We start from the raw sequence: 20,783 nt of genomic DNA, 5'->3' as shown, positions 1-20,783 counted from the left end.
TCAATTTATAAATTATCTGTGGATACTAATAACTTTTGAAATAGGAAGAAGTGGCATATATGTTAAACTGTAGTGTTAAAAAAATAAGAAAATACACTGCTCTAGCCTAATCCCACATATTTTGTCCTGACTAAACTGCAACAGAAAGTGAGTTTTATTCACTTTCAACTCAACAATTCTGTGATGTTCAATGGCCCAAGGGAATTTTAGATTCAAGATACAGATTCTCCACTAAACCTGATGTTGAAAGACTATCCACCTGTTCTGTAGTTCAGAATCCCACTCATAACCATTCTGGTTATGAGGGAAGGTTTTAGGATGTGTGGAGGATGGACCAACAGTGCCTGCAGATCTTGGGGAAGAACACTGAGAGTCTGTTTTTCCTATATCCATACACTGGGGAGCTGGTTCCTGGAGCCCCAACACCAAGTGGTTTTGGTAGCATCAGTAAAAATGGCCTCAACATATATCATTCCATTAGATTCCCTCCTAAGGGGCTGAGTTCCAGTACAGTTTTCTGTAGACAACACAGGGAGAAAATCTGTGGAATCACAGTGGATGAAAAGTAATGAATTCATTTAAGAACATTCACTGAGTGCCAGGCCCACCGAGTGCCAGGTGCTGTATTAAGTGCTGGGGGTACAAACTGGAACAGGACAGAAGCTTTGTCTCCAGAGACTTTCATGCCAGCAGGGGGAAGTTGGACATTGATGGGAAAATGAGTGACAGCCATGCTAGCATCTGTGCAGCAAGGCCAGAGAGAGGAGCTGAAAAAGTAGGAGCAGAGCTAGGGATGGCGCACAGTGCACGAGGCACCAGTTCATTTATCTCAAGATTCTGTGTCCATCTTAAGCCAAAGAAAAAAAGCATTTGCTTCATGGTGATGCAAAAACCAGAGCTAGCTGGTATTGGAAACTAATTCTCTTATCATGCGATCTGAACATATCTAACTCGTGGTTGCTTCAAAAATTGGCACAATGGCTGTAATAAACCAAGTGTGTGTTGGGAGCTGGTCTCCTTTATTTGGGGACATATTCTTTTATTAGACAAAGCAAATCTGCTTCAAGGAAACTTTTGGTATCACCGTTGCCCCAGGAAGACACCAGTGATCTTATGACCAAAGATGAGGGTTTTTAAAGTGAAAACAATGCTGTTCACTGCATTACACAGTCCAGAAAAGAGTTCCAGCTGAGCTGGATTCATCATGAACTGGAGTCTAAGCTTCAAGGCTTTACACTTGCACGTGCCCCTTCCAAGGTCCTGGGAGGGGCTGGAGCAATTTTTATATTCATAATTCTGCATGTTTCATTATAAGGGATTCCCCAAATTAGGTTAAGCTCACGCTCAGCAAAATCTGCATTCACCGTTACTTTGCACGTACTACATGCAGCCCAGTAAACATTCTTCTGAATGAAGCCTCTGTGTATAACAGCAGTGTGGTAGGATCAGTCTATTGTGAATCTGAAATCTACCTCAAAGACATGCCAAGAGCTTACCAGTGACATAACTCTCTTCAAATATTAATACTCATCAAATCTTTCAGTGAAATCAGAAATGAAATATATTATGGAAAATCACCAGTAATTGATAATTCTAAACATTAAGTATACTTTATTTCTTCTGCTTCATTCATGTGCATTAAATCTTAACTCATTGGCTTCTTTCTAAAAATTGTTTTAGTCACTTCATTGGTCCTCACAATACAAGTTTCATAGTTTAGTAGTGGAAGGACTCTAGAGTGTAGAGAGGGGCTCCCTTACCCAGACAGAGCACACCCACATGCTCACTCGTCTGTTACTCACAAGCACTGTGGGTGACTAGGAGGAGAGTCCAGGCTTTCTCCCTCCTCGGATATTCACCCCACTGCTGACACTGTAGGTGAGCTGGGTGTGGTCGTACACTGAAGGTCAGCCATGGGCATCGCCTCCTTCAGGCAAGCTGTGGATACACCTGCATTTGCACACTGCTGGCACAGTCCTCCCTCTGTGGTGTGTCCTGGAATCCAAACAGCATCTCCCCAAACTCAGAGAGAGGCATAAACCTTACAGATGAAGAGAACAACTCAGGTCTGCCCTTTGGGGTGTTTTGTAAGGGTTCACAAGTTTTCACATTGTCACTTCCTGCAACTATTACACTTTTCTTCTCATAATCTTTTCATCTGCACCATATTCTCATCTGTGTAGCAAGAGGTCTTCTTTTCTCTTAAGGTAATTCTTCCTCTGCACCGTATGCTTCTCTTAAAGTATTCTCTTCATTGGCTTTAGGGTTTTTTTGTTCTTTTACTTTTTTCTTTAAGATTTATTCATTTATTTGAAAGTCAGCGACACGGCTGGTGCTGTGGCACAGCAGGTTAATGCCCTGGCCTGAAGTGCCAGCATCCCATATGGGTGCCGGTTTGAGACCTGGATGCTCCACTTCCAATCCAGCTCTCTGCTATGGCCTGGGAAAGCAGTGGAAGATGGCCCAAGATTCTGATAGCTCACTGGGATGCACTTTGGAGGAGCTCAGCTTCATTCTGCATGCTCATCTCCATTCATTCTCTCTCTCTCTCTCTCTCTCTCTCTCCCTCTCCCTCTCCCTCTCTCCCTCCCTCCCTCCCTCATTGTCTCCCTCTCTCCCTCTGTCCCTCTATCCCTCTCCCTCTCTCTCCCTCACTCTCTCTGATACTGGGCATACAGGCTATTTTTTTTTTTGAGAGTTTGAGGTTTTTTTTGTTGTTGTTGCTCATTTTACACATACTTCTCTTTTCTCATTATAATTCCTGATTTGATTCAAATGTAGACAAAATAACTTAGACAAAGTTCAAACATTATCCAATAGTCATGTGGTTACATATGACTTTGAGTATGCAAGTAATACATCTCATAATTTAAAAAAAATTTGAGAAGCAACAAATTAAAAATAAAATTAATCCACAATCCAAAAACCTAAACCCAAATATTGCTAAGACATCAGTCTATTCCTAAAGCAGATGTTTCTTTTTTTTAACTTTTATTTAATAAATATACATTTCCAATGTACAACTCCTGGATTGTAGTGGCTTTCCCCCCCAATAACCTCCCTCCCACCTGCAATCATCCCATCTCCCATTCCCTTTCTCATCCCATTCTTCATCAAGATTCATTCTCAATTATCTTTATATACAGAAGATCAACTTAGTATATACTAAGTAAAGATTTCAGCAGTTTGCACCCACACAGAAACACAAAGTATAAAGTACTGTTTGAGTACTAGTTATACCATTAATTCACATAGTAGCACACATTAAGGACAGAGATCCTACATGGGGAGTAAGTGCACAGTGACTCCTGTTGTTGATTTAACAATTGACACTCTTATTTATGTCAGTCATCACCCGAGGCTCTTGTCATAAGCTGCCAAGCCTATTTTTAAGGCTAACACTGAGCTTGCCAGGGAGGAACTGTCTAGGGCAAGTTAAATACACAAAACCCACACAAATCTCACTATTCTTACAGAAAGTCAGCCAATTTTCTTGAGTAAATGCCCCACAGGTGGCTGCAAGCCTTTGGTTAAATTTCCAGAATTATCAAAAACTTGATTCTGACCACTTTTACCATTTTGTTGTTCCCTTTATGAAGGGATAAATTTTCAAATGTTCTCACTCCACTGTTTACATAGGTTTCCACTGATGTCACCTACAACATGCTTTTAAATCTCTAGTCTCAATGACTCTGAGCTAAATATCTAATCGTGGGATAAGATTAGGGAAAAGGAATAAAAAGAGAAACTAATTTTCATGAGCGCTATCCTGAGAAGGTTGATGAAATTTTCAAAGTACTTCTATATTTAGTCATCTCAAGCTTCAGATTAAAGTGACAAATATTTGGACCCTTTTCTGCACACATATTAGACACAGTCTGGGGCAGGACTGAGCTCAAGCTCCAGCTTTGCTTCTTACAAGTGCAGTGACCTACAACAAGTTACACAGCCTCTGTGACCCAGCACAATATATATCACAATAGGCTACTGGGGTACAATACCTATCACAGAGGTTATTGGGAACATCCAGTGTTGAATGCTGAACACAGATGCTTGGCAGCCCAATCAATATCATCTGTAAGAATTATTATTTTCACAGTCTGTAACAGTACAGTATGTTTTTGAGTAGAGTTAAACTAAAGGCAGTTTTTTTTTACCTGTTTTTGTTTTTGTTTGCTTGCTTTAAAAAATTTAAAAATCTATTACGACATTTAGGAATGAAATTTCCCACAACATGAATTTATTCATTGTATTGGTATGGAAACAAAATGTGATTTCTTTACTCAACAAATATTTATTAACCATGCAGCAAATTTCAGGCACTATGCCACACACAGGCATAACAAAGACAATAACAATATCCCTGCCCTCAAGGAGCTACAGGCCAGGAGACTGACAGGCCAACAGGTGATGACAAGCAACGTAACAAAGACTGTGATGTGATGTGATGCAATGTGACGTGATGTGACGTGATGATGTGGTGTGATGTGATGTGATGTGATGTGATGTGAAGATGTGTGATGTGAAATGAGAACACCAGTGGAAGAACGTGACAAGAGTATGGCTTTGACGTGGGTTCTTTTTCCATCAACTAAATGAATTAAGTCATGGCTTGTTTAAAATTTCTAAAGATGAAAGGCAAGCACCTTGAATTATGGAGAACACAGGATTAGTGTTTCCTACACAAAAAAGGGCTTCCCTATCAGTGTTGTCACTTCTATACGTCTTTCTTTTTTAAGACACAGACAGCTCCCATCCACTAGTTCATTTCCCAAATACCTGCAATGGCTCGGGCGAGGCTAGGCCAGGCCCAGGCTGAAGCTGGGAACCAGAAACCAGTCCACGTCTCCAAGTAGGCAGCAGAAACTCAACCAATTGAGCCATCACCACTGCCTCCCAGGGTCTGCATTAACAGGAAGTTGCAATTAGAAGATGGAACTGGGAATCAAACCCAGGCATCTGATTTGAGACGTAGGTATCCCAATCTGGTTGTTAATTGCTAGGCAAAACACTGGCTCCACTTCTAAGGCTTTTCACCTAAAAAGTTCTTTTGCATATTTTTTGTTTATTATGCATTTTTTTGTATCTTTTCTCTTTCTCTTTCTCTTCTCCATTCATCCTCTAAGAGACATAGGTAGTTCCCAAAGAACAAGTGCTTTTTGAATTCTAAGGGTGATTTATAAGTACACAGAAAGTAATTTTAAGCCTAAAATGTCTACACAAAAAAGAATATAATTTCTCATACAATCTTGTGCTTATTGAAAGGCCGATAACTTTAATTCCATTGCATTTTTCAGAAATCTCAATCGTAATCCTCTGACAAATGTTGAAGATTCGTATCTTTTTAAACTGCCAGCATTAAAATATCTGTAAGTATTAAACTAATCCTTTTTTATTTTCATCAAACATCAAATATTTGAGATTGAGGCTAAAAAGTCATGATTTTAAATTAGATTACTGAAAAAAAATAAATTAGGTTACTGAAAAAAAGTTATTGACTGAGGCAAGAACTGAGAAAGAATTTATCATGGGAAAGACAGCTGGCAGGGCGAGACAGTGTTACATGCAAATACATGTTAGGAATACCATTTATCCCAAGCAAAGAGGTATAGATGTAAATTTTTTAAAGAAAAAAATAAGAATTAAAAGAGGTCAGTGTAGTATAAAATGAAAAATAAGACAATGGCAGAAAAAGGTGTAGGTTCTACTCTTCAATGCCAAGGTCATTAATCTGATGATGCAAATAGTAAAGTCATTTCAACCAGGGCTTTCTGGAACGGTCTCCATGACAAACTCTTGAGCTGTCTTGCTTTATAGAGAAGCCAAAACTGATGTAACCACATCTTCCTGAAACAACCTTTTTAAGGACAGATCTTTTTATTGAGGTCCACACCATGAATGTTTGGGCTTTCTCCTTCAGAGACTTGGGAACAACACAAGTACCACTTACCACAGTTGAGAACATCCTCATGATGACTCTCCAATTGGAAAACCTGTAAGTTATCTTTTTCTTAGGTTTATTTCCATGTAAGTCTGTAGACTTGTTTTCTTAAGTCAGGCTTATGGAGGTATAATTTTTATGTATTTCAATTCACACTGTAAAGTTTGCTGAGTTTTGGCAAACACGTGGTTATGTAACCACCACCAAATTCCGGATGTAGAACATTTCTATCAACCCAAAAAGGTCCCTCATGGTCCTTTCCAATCGATCATCTGCTCCCATCCCCAGACCCAGGCCCTCAAACCACTCACCCTGTTTCTATTCTTGTAGTTTTTCTTTCCACAGAGTCTTATAAGCAAAATCATGTAGTAAGTGTAGCCTCTTGTGTCTGGCTCCTTTTACTCAGCATAATCCTTTAGAGATTAAACTACTATTCATGTTGCTGCCTCTACCTATTGCTGAGTAATATTCCAATTGTGTAGTTACACCAGTTTGTTTATCCATTTCATCAGTTTATATAGAACTGTGTTTTCCAACTTTTTGCAATTATAAATAAAGCCGCTAGCAGCACTCACATGCAGGTCTGTGTGTGAATATGTGTCTTCATTTCTTTGGTGTAAATATCTAGGGGTAGGAAAGTGCATTACCTACTAAGTGTATATTTAACTGTTTAACACACAGCTAAACTGTTTGCCAAGTAGCTGCTGCAGTCTGCACTCTCACCAACAATGTTCGAGAGTGGCACTTGCAACATGTGTTGTCCCAGTCCTCAGATTTCAACTTTTTAAACAAACATTTAGAAACTGGACGTTGTGGCACAGCATTAAGATACCACTTGGGGGGCTGGCACCGTGACTCACTTGGCTAATCCTCCACCTGTGGCACCGGCATCCCATATGGGCACCGGGTTCTAGTCCCGGCTGCTCCTCTTCCAGTCCAGCTCTCTGCTGTGGCCTGGAAAGGCAGTGGAGGATGGCCCAAGTGCTTGGGCCCTGCACCCGCATGGGAGACCAGGAGGAAGCACCTGGCTCCTGGCTTCAGTTCAGCGCAGCTCCGGCGGTAGCAGCCATTTGGGGGGAGGTTGGGGGGTGAACCAATGGAAGGAAGACCTTTCTCTCTGTCTCTCTAACTCCACCTGTCAAATAAATAAATAAATAAAAAGATAGCACTTGGGATGCCTGCATCCCATATCAGAGTGCCCAGTTTGAGTCCCAGCTACTCTGCTTCCAGCTAATGTGCACCCTGGGAGGTAGCCAATGGTAACTCGAGTATTCTGGTCTCTGCCACCCATGTAGGAGACCCACACACTGAGACCTATATCCTTGGCATAGTCCTGGCCCAACCCTGGCTGTTACCAGCATTTGGGGAAGTGAACCAGCAGATGGAAGGTCAATCAATCAATCTCTCTCTCTCTCTCTCTCTCGTTCTTTCAAATAAGTTAAAAAATAAAACTTTTTTAATGTAGCTTTTATGCTAGTAGATATATAGTGGAATCTCTATATTTTTTTAGTATTTAAAAATAGTTACTTGAGAGTCAATCAGTTCTCTCACCAAATGCCCACCATGACCAGCACTGGGCTGAAGCTGGAATTGACAGCTGGGAATTCAACCGAGACCTCTCACTTAGGTGGCAGGAACCCCAATTACTCAAGCCAAAGAAAGGCAGAAGAACTATATTAGCAGGAAGCTGGAATCAGGAACCAGAGTGAAGAATCAAATGCAAGTGCTCAAATGCGGGACTCAGTCATCCTAACACTGGCACCTTGGGTACACTCACTGCAGTTTAAACTTGCACTACTCTAATGACTGATGATACTGTTGTGCAAATATCTTTACCAAGTGTCTATTCAATCTGTTCCCATGTAGTAATTTGATGGTAATCTTAGGGAGTTTTAAGAGTGTTTTATATGCTCTGGGTATGAGTACTTTCTCTCAGATGTATGTTTAGTAAATACCTTCTCTCTGGTTGTAAGTTATCCTTCCACTCTATTAATTGTATCTTCTGAAGAGTAGAAGTTAATTTTTTTTAATGTTGGTGAACCTATAGCAACTTTTTATCTTGTATGGTTTGTCCTTTTATTCTGCCTTTCCTGAAAAAATCTTTCAAATAACCCATTGTCTAATCTAAAGTTACAGAGATTTTCTCCTGTTTTCTTGTAGAAACTGTAGAGTTACATTTAGGTCCATGATCCTTTCTAGTTAATTTTCATGCAGAGTTTGAAGTATCTCAAGTTTTGAAGTTTTAAAAAGGATTTCCTTAGAGCCCTATTCTGACATTTTACCATAAACTCACTGCAACTTCCATTGTGACCTCCCCCCTGCCAATTGGACAAGCTAAACAGAAATTATGATAAGGCTAGTTGAGCGGACTCCACAAGATAAGAATGGGGAAAGGCCTCTCACAGCATACCCTGCCCTAATCACTTCTGTCAGATCACCTCCTTGACTAACTTTCCCACATCATCAAGTCCACTGGTTTCTGCTCTAGCCTCCTCTTCCTCAACCTTGGGCAGCATCTGCCACAGTGGATCCTCCCAGGTCAGTGAGAGGCCTTCCTCTCCAAATAGTCAAAGCTCTCATCATCAACAAGCTTTCTCAGTTAGCCAAGGCTGTGGTGTTCTAGCTGCTTTTTTCATACTTGACCATCAGTGGACAGGAAAAGTGCTAGCATTTTCTGGAGCCATGTGCAACCAAGGCTATAAAAACCTGAAAGCAATTGTTACACTGGAGTTCATTATTGGAAGTCCTCAGGAGTTTAGACAAAGCAGGCCAGCTCATTTGTGTCATGACTCATAGGCGATGGTCCTTAATGCATTCTTAAAGACTTACTTATTTATTCGAAAGGCAGAAATACATGTAGGTTTTTTTTTTATTTTTGCCAGAGTGTTTTGGCTTTCCATGCCTAAAATACTCTCATGGGCTTTTCTGCCAGATCTGCGTGCCTTAAGGGCTGATTCTGAGGCCAGAGTGCTGTTTAGGACATCTGCCGTTCTATGGGTCTGCTGTGTATCTCGCTTCCCATGCTGGATCGTTCTCTCCCTTTTTTATTCTATCAGCTAGTATTTGCAGACACTAGTCTTGTTTATGTGCTCCCTTTGGCTATTAGTCCTATCATTATGATCAATTTGAACAGAAATTGATCACCGGGACTAGTGAGATGGCATTGGTACATGCCACCTTGATGGGATTGAATTGGAATCCCCTGGTATGTTTCTATGTGGGTGCAAACTGTTGAAATCTTTACTTAATATATGCTAAACTGATCTTCTGTATATAAAGAGAATTGAAAATGAATCTTGATGTGAATGGAAGGGGGGAGGGAGAGGGAAAGGGGAGGGTTGCGGGTGGGAGGGAAGTTATGGGGGGGGGAAGCCATTGTAATCCATAAGCTGTACTTTGGAAATTTATATTCATTAAATAAAAGTTAAAAAAAGAAAAAAAAAAGAAAGACAGAAATACACAGAGAGAGAAAGATCTTCCATCTGCTGGTTCCTAGCTCAAAAGACCACAACAGCCAGGGCTTGGCCAGGCCAAAGTCAGGAGTCGGAGCTTATTCTGAATCATGTGGGAGCAGGAGCCCAAGCACTTGGGCCATCCTCTGCTGCTTTCCCAAGTGCATTAGCAGGGAGCTGGACCAGAAGCGGAGCAGCTGGGACTTGAACCAGTGCCTATAAGGGATGCTGACACTGCAGGTGAAGGCTTAACCTGCTACAGCACAGCGCTGGCCCCTTTATTGCATATTAATGTGCAATGGTCTTTAATACTTAAATATTATCTAGTAAGAATAAGTTATACCTCAGGTCATTAGCAATTTCAAAAGATTTTCCAATATTTTTTAAAATTTTATTTATTTATTTGACAGATAAGAGTTATAGACAGTGAGAGAGAGACACAGAGAGAAAAGCCTTCCGATGGTTCACTACCCAAATGGCCACAATGGCTGGAGCTGCACTGATCGAAACCAGGAGCCAGGTGCTTCTTCCCAGTCTCTCACATGGGTGCAGGGGCCCAAGGACTGGGGCCATCTTCCACTGCTTTCTCAGGCCATGGCAGAGAGCTAGATCAAAAGCAGAGCAGCTGGCACTAGAACCAGCGCCTATATGAGATGCAGGCGCTGCAGGTGAAGGACTAACCTACTGCACCATGGTGCTGTCCCAGATTTGCCAATATTTTTAAAATTAATGATTTGGGGCCCAGCGCTGTGGTATAGTGGGCTGTCTCCACCTGCGGTGCCAGCATCCCATATGGGCACCGGATCCAGTCCTGGCTTCTCCTTTTCTGATCCATCTCTCTGCTATGGCCTGGGAAAGCAGTAGATGACCTAAGTGCTTGAGCCTCTGCACCTGCATGGGAGACCCGGAAGAAGCTCCTGGCTCCTGGCTTCAGATTGGCCCAGCTCTGGCCATTGAGGCCATTTGGGACGTGAACCAGCTTAAGATGGAAGACCTTTGTCTCTGTCTCTCCCTTTCTGTGTTTGTAACTCTACCTCTCAAATAAATAAAAATCTTCTAAAAAATAAATATTTTATCACTGACATTATCCCTAGTGCATCCATTTTAGTAAGCAGCAAAACTACAACATTCTCTATGCAAGATGCAGTGTTCCTGCCAGAAATGGTCCCTAGTGGGGCTGGTGTTGTGGCATAAGGTGAAGTTGTCTGTGATGCTGGCATCCCATATGGGAGTGCCAGTTCAAGTCCCAGCTGCTCCACTTCCCATCCAGCTCCTTGCTAATGAACCTGGGAAAGCAGCACAGGATGACCAAAGTGCTTGCCCCCTGCCACCCAGGAGAGACCTGAATATAGTTCCTGGCTCCTGGATCCTGGCTCCTGACTTCAACCCAGCCCAACCCCAGCTGCAGTGGCCATTTGGGGCATGAACCAGTGGCTGGAAGATTTATTCACATTCATTTATATCATTCATATTCTCTCTCTCTCCCTCTCCCTCTCCCTCCACTCATTCTCTCTCTCTCTCCTTTCTCTCCTCCACCCAACCATCACTCTGCCTTTCAAATAAATAAAACTTTTTTAAAAAAAAATCTTAGCCACTCAAAAAAATAAATGTTCCCTGGTGATTATATTCAGTATTGGTCTTAGAAATACAAATTGAGGTACATGCTGTAAAACAACTGATTTGAATGCCTCAAAAATCCCAATGCCATGAAACACTGCAAAAAAGGAACAGTTCTAAACTGAAGAAAATTAAAGAGCCATGAAAATAAAATGCAATGCCTGATTTAAAAGTAGCCAAGACATGTTTGGGACAACTGAGAGCACCTGCATGTGGACCACAATAGACGGTGATGTTAATGTTAAAGCTGACTGGGTGATAACAGTGTTGTGGATATGCAGGAGAATGCCTTTGTTCTTAGGAGACGCAGACTTCAGGTTTAGCAAGAAAAGGTCATCGTATCTACAGCTCATTCTCAAATGGTTTGTCCAAGAAGTGCATAGAGACACACACGTGGAAAGTGAATGTGGCAAAATGTTAGCAACAGTTGAATCTAAGTGAAAGAATATGTAAATTCATGACACCAATCTTTCGGATATTTTTGTAGTCTTGAAAATTTTCAAAATACAAAGTTAGGGGTAGAAAGGACTTAACGAAAATTTCCTGTTAGAATTGAAGTCTAGTAAAACACTAGCTTAGCGTTCTGAGTGCATTCTTTCTATATGAAGCTTTCCCTGGACCCAAAGAAGTAACATTAGTCATCTGTAACAACTCAACCATTGGTTATTCTATTGGTTAGAAAGAGCCTGGCCCACTAAGTGTATCCAGTGTTAATCTAAACTCTATACATTGTGCCCCCAACCCACAGCCTTCGTGTTTCCATGAAACACAGGTTCTGTTTTCCTAATAAAGTCATCCTTTTGCCTCAGAGAAGGCCCCCAAACAACCCAAGGTGGGAGAGCATCAGTACTGTGCAGGTAGTGGTTTGCAAGTGAATAACTACAGTGTCTAACTGTGTTGCACACTCACATGTGTCAGGCACACCTCAAGTGCTGATTCATTTGGTCCTCACATCTCATTAGAGGTAGGTGCTATCAGAATGAGGTGGTTGAGAAACAGAGTCTAAGCCATTTGCCCAAGATCATATTATTAGCAGAGCTAAGATGTGCACCTAATCTGGTGATGGAATCTGTATTCCTAATCACTAAATTATACTGCTTAAGTATAATCTTGAGGACTCACTCCTATTAAACAGGCTGTTTTTATCTCCCTGAACAGCCTCCAATAATTCTTAATAAGATAACCAACTAGCTTTGTTAGCGTTTTTGCCAATTTTATTTTAAAAATACTCAAACCTACTAGGGACAGGCCTTGTGGCACAGCAAGGTAACTCACCACTTGTGATGCCGGCACTCCATATTGGAATGTCAGTTTGAATCCCAGCTACTCCACTCGGCTTTTGTGGCCATTTGGAGAGTGAAAAATAATAATAAATAATAACATAAATAAATAAATATTTTTAAAAATAATTCAATCCCCCAAGAAAAGTAAAGAATAGTACAAAAAGTACACCGAGAACCCAGGCACTGCCATACAGGATGTGGGTATCACAAGCAGCATACTTCTCATGTGGACTCAATCATTAGCCTTCCTTCCCTCCTCTGCTCCCTCACTCCCACCCCTCCCCCTTCCTCCTCCTCTCTCTTGCTTCCTCCCTTCCTTCTTTCCTCTGAGCAGTTTCATAGTAGTTCCAGAGATGAAGAAATAATAGACACAGTGGACCACCTATGTGGATAGATGTATATACCATAGGCCATGACCACAGCAAAATACCCGCCACCTCAACTTGTGCTTTTATCTTTTTATCATTCTTCCCTTCCATCCCTCCTTGCGCTCCCCAATCCAATTTCCATGTAACCTTGACCTTCTTACTGTTACTATGGGCTATTATGCATGTTCTACACGTTTATAGAAATGGAACCACAAACAGTATGCACTGTTTCCTAACCAGTTTTTGTCACTCAACATGACTCAACATGACTAAGACACTCTTGTTGTTGTGTGTACCAAGAGTTAATTTCCTTTTATTGCTGAATAGCATTTCATTATATGAACCTACCATAGTTTATCTATTCACCTATTTGTGAACACTTAGGTTGTTCCAGTTTGGGGGTATTAGAAATGAAGCTGTTTGCACTTACGCCCCATGTAGGAACTCTGTCCTTAATGAGTTGTACTATGAGAATTAACTGCAAAACTTGTTCTCAAACAGTACTTTTTATGTTGTGGGGTGGGGGGTTGGTGCAAAGTGTTGAAATCTTTACTTAGTATAGAGTTGCTCTTTTGTATATAAAGTCAATCAAAAGTGAATCTTAATGAAGAATGGGATGGGAGAGGGAGTAGGAGGTAGGATGGGAGTGGGGGTGGGAGGGCAGGTATGGGGGAAAAAACACTATATTCCTAAAGTTGTACCTATGAAATTTGCATTCATTACATAAAAGCTTTAAAAAATAAAACAAATAAAAATTAAACTGTTTATGAGGCAGGCGTTTGGTGCAGCCGTTAAGCCACTACCTGGGATACTCCAATCCCACATCAGAATGCCTGGATCCAAGTCCCGGCTCTGCTCCACCCCAGCTTCCTGCTAACGTGCACCCTGGAAGGCAGTGGGTGATGCCCCAAGGACTTGAGTTCTTGCTCCTCACATGGAAAACCAAACTAGTTTCTGAGCTCCTGGCTTTGGCCTGGCGCAGCCCTGGATGTCGCAGACATTTGGGGAGTAAACTACCTAATGAAAAGATGTGGCCAGCACCGTGGCTCAATAGGCTAATCCTCCGACTTGCTGTGCCAGCACACCGGATTCTAGTCCCAGTCGGGACACCAGATTCTGTCCGGTTGCCCCTCTTCCAGGCCAGCTCTCTGCTATGGCCTGGGAGTGCAGTGGAGGATGGCCCAAGTCCTTGGGCCCTGCACCTGCATGGGAGACCAGGAAAAGCACCTGGCTTCTGGCTTTGGATGAGCACGATGCGCCGGCCACAGCGCGCCGGCTGCAGCGGCCATTGGAGGGTGAACCAATGGCAAAAGGAAGACCTTTCTGTCTCTGTCTCTCACTGTCCACCCTGCCTGTCAAAAAGAAAAAAAAAGAAAAGATGTGTGTGTTTGTGTGTGTTTCTCTCTCTTCCTTCCACAGAAACTTTTGAAATGATAAATTAAAAATATATATAATAAAAATAGACTGACAGTTTCTTAAAAACACACACCTACCATAAGTTGCAGTCTTTCCATTTCTGGGTATTTAGGGAAGCACCACCTGACACATCCCAGGGCACTCCCTGGCAGGAAACAGGGATCAGAAATGGAGCCAGGCACTCCAGAAGGGGATGTGCTTGTCCCAAGCAGCATCTTCATGGCTGGGCTAAACACCTGCCTGCTCAAATTACTTTCACTCACCCATCAGTGAGTGAGTGTTCCTTTTTCTCCACATCTTTTCCAACAATTACTGCAGTCAGTCATTTTTCTGGGACCAGAGTAGTTTCTAATAGTGAACACTTCCAACAGGGATGGAGAAGGGGACTCCAGAGGTTGGGGGAAGTCCTCCTGTGCACTCCCAACCCACAGTGAGACTTGTGAACTGGAAGGAGACACCCCTGAGTCAAACGACAGATCCATGGTGCCCAATGCTCACCCTGCTGACTTTATTTTGGATACACCACACCCACTTCCATGCCTATGCCTCCTTGGGCCACCTCTCCCTCCTTCCTTTATTCTCATATTCAAGACCAACAATTGGCCACCAGGCTCCTACCCAAATGTCCTGGCCACATACCTCAAGAACTCCTTTGCTGGCACCTTGGCTCACCTGTTTGACCCACCCAAGGAACCCCTTTACAGGTAACTTAATTCTCTGTCTCTATTCATAGGATCTTACCTAGCCATATGGCCTGCTGCCTCTGCCAATTTAAACATACTATCGAGGTTGTCTGCAACACCGTCAAGCTTCACTGTGACAATGAATGCCTGCCAAATACGACACATTGCCATGAGTCGGAACTTCCTGAGGATCTTTTTTTAATTTTTATTTGTTTTAAATTTCTTATTTTAAAATTTTAGGGTCAAGTTTAAAGTAACAATGTAATTAATTGCTGAATTTTTATTCATTCATTCAGATTTAAACTCCCTAAATTGCTACACTGCTCCCTTGCTGAAAGTCAGGTTCCCAATCACCGCTATGTAATTTAATAACATAGTTACCGCTATGTAATTTACATATTAATAACATAGTTACCACTATGTAATTTACATATGCACAAAGGATCATGGAAAAGAGGTGGAAGGGGAAGGAAGCAATGTTGGGAACCACACACGTGGTGTTCTGTGCTCTTGGGTGCTTTGCTTTTCAATGATAACTCATTTGCACACAGTCTATAAACTGGTTTTCTATGTGTTGGGCCTCAAGGGCCCTCTGTCTTATAGAACAGGTCTACACTGCTCACTGCGGTTGTTTTTGCACTTGTAGAAAAGAGTACAAGTGATGCTGTTTTATTGGGAGCCTGGGAGTTTCTGGTCCCATAACCAGAAATGGCTGCCTGGCTCCTCTGATGCAGTCGGAAGGCTCCTCCATTCCTGTAGACTGTCCAATTCTGAACCTGCTCTGAGTCTCACACTTTTCTATCCACAGAACACTTGGGTACTTTTAAGTATCTTTCTGTAGATGAGGGTTATTACCACTGACGTCATGACTTTCAAAATGTGACCGCTTTCTTCCTTAGACAGCTTGAATTCGGATCTCAGTCAGGGATCTGAGGCATTAGCACAGTGATAACTGTATACCCATCTACACAGTGTTGCTCACCTTTCAGACCAGTTTCCTACCAATTATATTATTCCCTTCATCTCAAGAGGTGAGAAGGACAAGCATTGTTAATCTCCCTTTACAAGGGTGGGAAAGAACACACTGAGGTGAGGAGCAAGGCCCCTTGGCTTGACCACCTCTGCCCTCACTCCCCTTACATGCCTATCTCTTGCCATGGACACCTGTGATGGCAGCAAGAACACAGGGCCACAGGGAGGGAGAGAAGGAGGGAGGGAGGAAGCCTTGTGCTCCCTCAGCATGAGGCAGGACTGTGGAATGATGTGGCTGAGAAGCAGGGGCAGAGCCACAGAAGGGGCAGCTGGGTGGGGCCATTTGTCTTCCAGCCTTATTCTAAGCCTGGAGTGGTTGGTCATTGGAAACCAATGAAATAATACTGATCATAGTTACTGCTTTTTAACACTGCGAACTCTTCTGAATGCCCCTCTCAAAAATATCTTTTTCTCCTTTTTTGTTGCCATTTCATAGGTTTGAGTTTGGTTTTACTTTTCTCTCTAAAGTCTCAATGGTACCCCAAATATTGGATTTGACTCCTAATTTAATTGATCAGAGTGTAGGGCTGTGGACTGACATAAAGCTGTCCCATCAGTCTTCCGTACCAAAAAGCAGTCTCTTCTTTTTTTGACAGTTGAAGAAGCATCTATAGGGAACCCAAAGGGGGCATTCATGAAGATACTGCAAGCCCGGAAGAACAACACCAGCAAGCAGCTGACTATTGAGCCAGAGAACCCAGTATCAGAGAGAAACAGCGTGGACTTCCCAAGCCACATGAGTGAACAGCGGGACTTCAACGATGAAAGTGACGTTATTAGTGCACTGAATTACTGTTAGAGTCGACCACCCGAAAAACGTCACCAAGAGACATCTCTTATGCAAACAGCAAGGGGAAGCTTTATTGATTATCCAGCATGCTGGGGCTGTCTGATCATCATGAGCAGAGCAGCCCCGAATAACCAAAGGTTAGGGTTTATAAAGGCAAAAACCGCAAAACCGGGAAGGGGAAGAGAATACACGGTTGTTAAGGGGTTGCTAAAGTCTTACAATCCACAATTATGATCTTAAGACATAGACAAATCACATCTTCATTATTAGCCCAGGTAACCCAGGTGCAACCTTTCTACTTTTAAGCTTGAGCAATCATGCTAGGGGGTTTTTGTGTGTTGCCAAGGGTGATGTAGTGCACTGCTATTGTCCGACTATTTGAGATCATAGTTTCGGACCAGAGTCTCACGGTGGGGGGGTTGCTTTCCCAGAATGCAGTCTCAAGTGCTCCAAAATGGAGTCCCTACTGCCAAGGTGCTACTCTGTCTTATTTTTTTTTACAGTTGTACCAGGAAGGTTTAAACCTGTAAGCTTAAGCTTAACTTTTTACACCTGTACATATACAATTTTAACTCTTCATTCCCCACTCCTTGTTGTGAGGATCTCTAATCTTAGAGATTTGTTTTTGTATCTTTTAATGTGACATATTGTTGTCTTATGATTATGAGTTTAACATTTTTAACTTGTTCCTGCACGAAGGTGATGAGTCTATTTAACACACAAGGTCCTATGGTTACAATTAGGAGTAGAACAATTAAGGGTCCTGTTAGGGCTGACAGTAGAGTAGTCAGCCATGGGGACCGGCAGAACCATGACTCAAACCATCCCTGTTGAGTTTTCCTTTCCTGTTGCCATTTTTCCAGTCGTTTTTTTGAGTTTGGCCATGGAGTTTCTAACCACCCCGGTTCAGTAGGCATAAAAACAACATTTTTTCTTTAGGGCCGCGCATAACCCACCCCCATGAAAATGAGATTTAACCCCCGCCTGTTCTGTAATACTGAAATGCAGATACTGGGCTGCATCTGGGAGATTGTGGAAGATTTGTCAGGCAGAAGGGGCGGGCATCTCCACCTGGCAGGTTATCAGGTAGAAGGGGGCAGGGCAGGATGCAAAGGCCAGGCTGCCCGTGAAACATTGTCAGGATGACTGAGATGTAGATGCATATGCTGGACACATTAGGCCTTTATGTCACACACACATAAGCTCATAACTGACTTTCTGCCTAATATTTTCCCCTCAAGAGGTAATACCCAAAATTCTTCTTTGGGATTATGGATGGAGTTCCGTTTTCTGTAACTTCTTCGAAGCTGGCATGTGGGCGTCGAGGGGGATTTGGGTATTTCCTCTTGCTACCTGTCTTATGGTGTGCAACAATGGCCTTGGAAAAACTGTGTTGCTCGGTCCAGAGGGCTGCTCAGGTCGTCCAGTGGAATGGGCTGGAAGCCTTGCCTGATGACCATTTGGAGTTTAACAGCTTTTAGTCTGTTAGAGACAAAACGAACAAGGGCATTAAAAACACACGGTGCAAAGAGAAGCATCAAGATTGCAGAAGTTAGTGGGCCAAGGAGAGGAAATAGCCAGGATTTCCATGACCAGGTGTCAGGCCAGAAATCCCAGCCCTGCTTGGCCTGGTCCTGGAGCTGTTTGGCTTTTTCCAGGAAAAGTACAAATTTGGGTTTGTGCCTGTCTAGTCTGATTGACCCAGAGATAATTTTTTTTTTTTTTTGATATTTAGTAGCCAGTTTTGCTAGGAAGTTAAGCCAATGTATAAAACTAGAGTCTCAGGCTGGGAAAAGGACAGACTAATGAATTATTTACATTTAACCATTTATATTATGGATTATTGTGCACCCCCCCTCAAGAGATAGCCCCTTTAAGTCCTCAGTGAGGACCTGTCCAAATCGGTGTAGGGCTATCTGAGTTAGCTGTTACCGAAAGCCCTGTTTTTAGGAACTGGCAGGGAGGGCTTTCTAAGCTTAATGTTATTGGATAGACTTTTAAGGCCTGGCTGGGTGTGTGAGGCCCAGACCTATCCATGGGGTGCTGGAAGAGAATTGAAAGAGATGCAAATCTCCTTTAAGGGAGGCACCATGTTGACTTGCATTACATGGATGGACTAGGAGGAGAGCTGAATAGGAGGCTGATGGAAATAGGCAACTTGCGTTTTACTGACCATAGGCCATCCCCTCAATAGCAGTGGCTGGAGCTGGAAGCTGGGCAGAGGCTGGGCAGAGCCAAAGGCTTTTTAGCTCGGGGCCACAGGGTCTGTAGTTCTGAACCAGGAGTCCTTCGACACCCAGGGCAGTTCCATGTCCAGTGGCCGTGCTCTTGGCAGGGCTGACAGAAGGCATTTGCTGTCATGACAGCTGCTTGCCCAATGCCCTGTCTCCTTATATCAGCAACAGGTGCCGTTTGGGGTGCACTGGCCTTGCTGGGTCTCCTTGATGGCAATCACCATGTAAAGCAGCCATTGATTGGTCTGTTGCCTATCCTCTGCTGCTAGCTTGCTCCTCAATTTCCTGGTCTCTAATAAAGTAGACCAAGGAGGCAGCCTCTATGATATCAGTCAAGGGGGTGCTCAACCCAATCCTGATTTTTGGAGATTTTTTTAAATATCAGGGTGAGCTAGAAAAACTATGGTCATGGGCAAATTCTGACACTTAGTATTTTCCTGCGAGTTAAGACCGTGCCCATGAGGAGAACTATGACCCTTTAGGTAAGATCAACTGTGGTGACCTGCTTGCATACTTTGAGGTCGTCAGTGTAACTTTTTACACCGAAAAATTGATCTAGTTGTCATATTATTTTATAGTTTAACCTTTGTTGTTGTTGTTGTTGTTGTTGTTTGGGGCCCTATACTGTGGCCAGGCATTATTACAGAAAAGGTCAGTCATCCCTTACATAAGGTCTGGGGATCAAACCGTACATCACAATGGAGAGTCCTGCAGAACAGTAGTAACTTCCCTTCTGGAAGAGAAAAGAGGAGAAGTGAGGCAGCGAGTTGGGTCTCTAGCCTGACTTTTTGGGCTTTTAGATTTAACTGGCAGTTTAACCAGTGTTTACTGTGTAGCCTGACTTAGAGGAGAAATTGTGGCAGAGGTCTCTGCCATTCTTTGGCTTCCGGGTATTTACCGTGTAGTCTGTAGACACGAGAGCTTTCTTGGGTTTCTGGAACCCAGTTTTCTAGCATCTGCCACATAACCATAACTTAACAGAGACAGTAGAGTACACAATGGATTAACATGAATTTTATGTTTTTTTGTTGTCGAATAAACCAGAAAAAAAAAAAAACCTTGTATATAAGAGTTTACATAATTTAGAATTATTTAACAGAGTCAAAAAGAGTTTACAGGACCTAACTCTAGAAATGGCAGAGTAACCGAATAAGCAGACACTGTTAAAATAGACGTTACAGTTTTTGCAGAAATAGATTTCAAGATTTATGATTTAGACCATTTTTAGATATTTACTAATATTAGTACACTTTTTTTTTTTAAACCCATTGTTATAACAGAAGATCAGACTTTAACTTTAGGTCAGTGTAATTTTGGCATTAGCACTCAACTCTGTAAACAATATTTTAAAATTGTAAACATTTTAAAACTTTTTATGACTTGTTTACACCTTTTGAAACTTTATACCTGTAGTTACTTTTACATAGCCTTGAATTGTCATGTATGGACGACCTATGAGAATACATGTTAACAAACTCAAACAGTTTTTTTTTTATCGAATTTGAGATGTTAAAAGTATATATAATACATTTTTTTTTTAAGTTTTACTTAGTACTGATGCCTAGATGACTTAAGACACTGAGTTATTAATGAATACCACACCATTATTTGAAATAAAAGTTAAAATTACATTTTTATGTTTTTAAGTAACAGGAGGATAACACCTCCTGGACAGCAAACATTAGTGCATGTTTATAACTTTGAAAAGATGTTTCTCATTAAGAGAAACAAGTTTAAAGCATATCAAAGACATGTAAAACTGAGCAAGCAAGCCACTGAGCAAACCGAAGGGTGTTTGCATTACCTCAATTTTCTGAACCAATCTGCATTGGCTTACTTTAGTTAACAACATAAAGGCTTGTATACACAGAATTTACTCTTATTTTTATAAGACCACTTTAGCTGGAAAGCAAAAACATAAATACAGCATAGGTTTGACACTATTTATAACATTTTAATATATTTTA

At 42.0% G+C, this 20,783-nt stretch overlaps 1 long non-coding RNA gene and 1 other non-coding gene across 2 annotated transcripts in view; one reads left to right on the top strand and one right to left on the bottom strand.

Annotated features, from left to right (window-relative positions):
* The window catches only part of LOC100347036 (uncharacterized), an 876,288-nt gene that overhangs the window by 346,115 nt on the left and 509,390 nt on the right, over positions 1-20,783 (top strand). The window lies entirely within an intron of this gene.
* Positions 16,629-20,783, bottom strand: part of LOC149121329 (uncharacterized) — a 15,634-nt gene continuing 11,479 nt past the window's right edge. The window contains exon 2 of the long non-coding RNA XR_016223687.1: positions 16,629-19,549. This is a non-coding gene — a long non-coding RNA (uncharacterized LOC149121329). The remainder of the gene's footprint in view (positions 19,550-20,783) is intronic.

This window comes from Oryctolagus cuniculus, chromosome 17 (genome assembly GCF_051225735.1).
Source record: "Oryctolagus cuniculus isolate XC-2025 breed Fujian yellow rabbit chromosome 17, ASM5122573v1, whole genome shotgun sequence".
Lineage (NCBI taxonomy): Eukaryota > Metazoa > Chordata > Mammalia > Lagomorpha > Leporidae > Oryctolagus > Oryctolagus cuniculus.
Note: the sequence above shows the minus strand (reverse complement) of the source record. Positions and strands in the feature narration are given on the sequence as shown.